We start from the raw sequence: 3,553 nt of genomic DNA, 5'->3' as shown, positions 1-3,553 counted from the left end.
AAATAAATGCAGGACAAATCCATACACATCAACTGAACAGACAAAAGAATGGATGCAGTAACCTCCCTGCAAGCTTGTACTACACACAATATACAGCACAATCATCATAAGAGGCCAAATCAATAAAAATAATAATAATAATAAAAAAGTGAACACAAAAAATCCCAAATTCCTCTGCCACCACAGGACATATTTAACCAAAATTGAAAGCACACATACTAACTAAAATAATTCAACACTTATTGGTCCCTCAGCAGCCGACCGATGACTGTTGTCATCAGGGAAGATTGCCGGATTGTCCCAGTCCATGGCTGGTGGCACTCTGTGGTCCCTCTCCTTCCTCAGGCAGGCCACATTGTGGAGGACAGCACAAGCCACAGTAATGTCACATGCTCTCGCAGGGCTGACCCTTAATTTGTGAAGGCAGTGAAAGCGTGCCTTCAGGAGGCCAAAGGTCATTTCAACTCTGGCCCTGGTCCTGGCATGGTTGTAGGCCTGCTGTGCTTCCTGGGGGTCCGTGAAGGGTGTCAGGAGAAAAGACTGGCAGCCATACCCCCTGTCTCCCAGCAACACACCAGAGAATTCACCTGTCAACACAAAATCTCATCATTACTACCTCATAAACACAGTGATATTCTTGGCACAGCCATGATGCAAAAAGTGGTTATTATTATCAGCTCATCTATTTATTCAATTCAATTTTATTTATATAGAGCTTTTCACAATTGTTTCAACGCAGCTTTACATTAATAAAAGCAGGAGAACACACAGAAAAATCGCTGGACAACATAAGAAGCAGAGTACAACGGCTAAGATTAATCCGTACTAGTGAGCGTAGTAATACTGTAAAGCTTTGATAATAATTTATCAAAGCATTATACAGTGTGATGGAGTTACTTTACACAATTTCACTCATATCTGCAGTCCATTTCAATTAAAAATTCAACTGTTTCATAATCAGAGTACAACTGCGTTTTTGGAGATGTGAATTAACTATTTGGATTGTAATTGTGGTGTTTCAGCAGAGCGGTGAGTGTGTAATTGTGCACTACTTACGCATTCAGGCGGTCGCAATACTTTTCCACGCTTTTTCTCTGTGCTTTATCACTGTGGCGGTGTTGCCTTTCTTCTTAATTATTTCTTTTAACTCCTTGTATGCCTCCATTAGAATTAGTGAGTGAGCCGTGAGCGCGCACCTATCCAGGATTGGTTTCATCTGGCTTGATGAATCCGTGTCTTCTCATCCTGGCTTGGTCTTTGTGCAACCAATTAAGCCTGGATGCACTTGTTTTGGCTTCATTGAGCTCAGCTCAGTCATTTATCCTGGATGTCTTAATTCTACTTTTGTGCAACGGGCCCCAGATGTGATGAAGATCTGAGAGTCACCAGAGGCTTCCTGAACTGTAGAGTAAACTGAAGAATCAGAGGGGTTTGTGGGTAATTGAGCAGATGCATAAACAGTGTTAGATGAATCAGAGGGGTTTGTGGGTAATTGTTTGTGAGTGTCTTGAATCTCCTCATAATCACATCCAGTGTGAGAAACCTGAAGAGAGACAGAAGAATTATTAACAGCTCTGAATATCTTGATGATGGAGGCATAAGAATTTATTATCATTATGAATAAAAATCAACATCTTATTTTAAACAGTAACTGGACTGACTGCTTCATGTTTTCCTGCTCCAGTCTGAGATGACGAATCACCGCCTGCCAAAACAAGAGTCTAAATGAATGACGTTATATCACATTTCAACTCTGGTGTCTACTGGGAATGTTTTCACACATCATCAAATATCTTTATTTTGCTCATGTCTCATTGCAGCCTGCAGGTGGCGACAGACTCAAACAGATAAATCTTTGCATTTTAAACTCAGTATAAAACTCAGTATAAATGGAGTTTCTGCGTCTAAAGACATTAAGAAGGAGCTCTACCTTGAGACTGATGCTTCTTACAGAGAAACAGTAGTAAGAGACCAACGATGATCAGAACCAGAGGAACCAGAACCAGAAGAACCGGAACCAGAGAGACGATCGGAGAAGAGTCTGAAAACACAGGAGATAAACAATCAGATCAATCAGTCTGATCACTCTGAGCTAAATATCAGATTAGATCACGGGTGCAGCTTGTTTGAGACAGGACTGACCAGAGCATGATACTGGGCTTGCAGGTTACAGGTTTTATGTTGAACATTCACACAAGCGGTGTAAATGATGTTCTTGTCTTATACTCAGTTATGTTCATGTGTAGCTGAATGTGTCCTAAACAGACTTCTTGAGCACAGAATCACTCTAAACCGGCTCTGTTTAAAGAGACTCTGACCTGAGGTTAAAATGTGAAAAAAAAAAAAAAAAAAATGTGTGCATAGATTCTTTAGAACTACAGCATAATTTAGACACACACAGAAATCAAGAATCAGCACATGAATCTCGACACTCAAAAGGTTCATGATGCAATGTATGCTGGACACAGGACAACTCAACCATAACTTCCAGCATGCATTGCGGCTTGAATAAATTATGCAGCTGAATGGTCCACTTATTTCTTTAATACAGTCGTGGCCAAAAGTTTTGAGAATTACATAAATATTGGAAATTGGAAAAGTTGCTGCTTAAGTTTTTAAAATAGCAATTTGCATATACTCCAGAATGTCATGAAGAGTGATCAGATGAATTGCATAGTCCTTCTTTGCTATGAAAATTAACTTAATCCCAAAAAAAACATTTCCACTGCATTTCATTGCTGTCATTAAAGGACCTGCTGAGATCATTTCAGTAATCATCTTGTTAACTCAGGTGAGAATGTTGACGAGCACAAGGCTGGAGATCATTATGTCAGGCTGATTGGGTTTAGAATGGCATACTTGACATGTTAAAAGGAGGGTGATGCTTGAAATCATTGTTCTTCCATTGTTAACCATGGTGACCTGCAAAGAAACGTGTGCAGCCATCATTGTGTTGCATAAAAATGGCTTCACAGGCAAGGATATTGTGGCTACTAAGATTGCACCTAAATCAACAATTTATAGGTTCATCAAGAACTTCAAGGAAAGAGGTTCAATTCTTGTAAAGAAGGCTTCAGGGCGTCCAAGAAAGTCCAGCAAGTGCCAGGATCGTCTCCTAAAGAGGATTCAGCTGCGGGATCGGAGTGCCACCAGTGCAGAGCTTGCTCAGGAATGGCAGCAGGCAGGTGTGAGCGCATCTGCACGCACAGTGAGGCGAAGACTTTTGGAAGATGGCCTGGTGTCAAGAAGGGCAGCAAAGAAGCCAACTTTTTTGCTACTAAGATTGCACGTAAATATTGATCTTCTGCAGGAAGTATAGTGAATGGACTGCTGAGGACTGGGGCAAAGTCATATTCTCCGATGGGGCATCTGGAAAAAGGCTTGTCCGGAGAAGAAAAGGTGAGCACTACCATCAGTCCTGTGTCATACAGTAAAGCATCCTGACACCATTCATGTCTGGGGTTGCTTCTCATCCAAGGGAGTGGGCTCACTCACAATTCTGCCCAAAAACACAGCCATGAATAAAGAATGGTACCAAAACACCCTCCAACAG

General features: G+C 41.2%; 1 long non-coding RNA gene across 1 annotated transcript; it reads right to left on the bottom strand.

Annotated features, from left to right (window-relative positions):
• Window positions 1-1,085: 1,085 nt before the first annotated feature.
• Window positions 1,086-2,412, bottom strand: LOC109051721. The gene is made up of 3 exons (XR_006156846.1): window positions 1,952-2,412; window positions 1,662-1,705; window positions 1,086-1,543 (listed from the first exon to the last, which is right to left on the bottom strand). It is a non-coding gene; the product is annotated as an uncharacterized LOC109051721 (long non-coding RNA).
• Between the last annotated feature and the right edge of the window lie 1,141 nt (window positions 2,413-3,553).

Source organism: Cyprinus carpio, chromosome A1, assembly GCF_018340385.1.
Source record: "Cyprinus carpio isolate SPL01 chromosome A1, ASM1834038v1, whole genome shotgun sequence".
NCBI classification, from domain to species: domain Eukaryota; kingdom Metazoa; phylum Chordata; class Actinopteri; order Cypriniformes; family Cyprinidae; genus Cyprinus; species Cyprinus carpio.
This window is presented reverse-complemented; position numbering and strand designations above follow the sequence as displayed.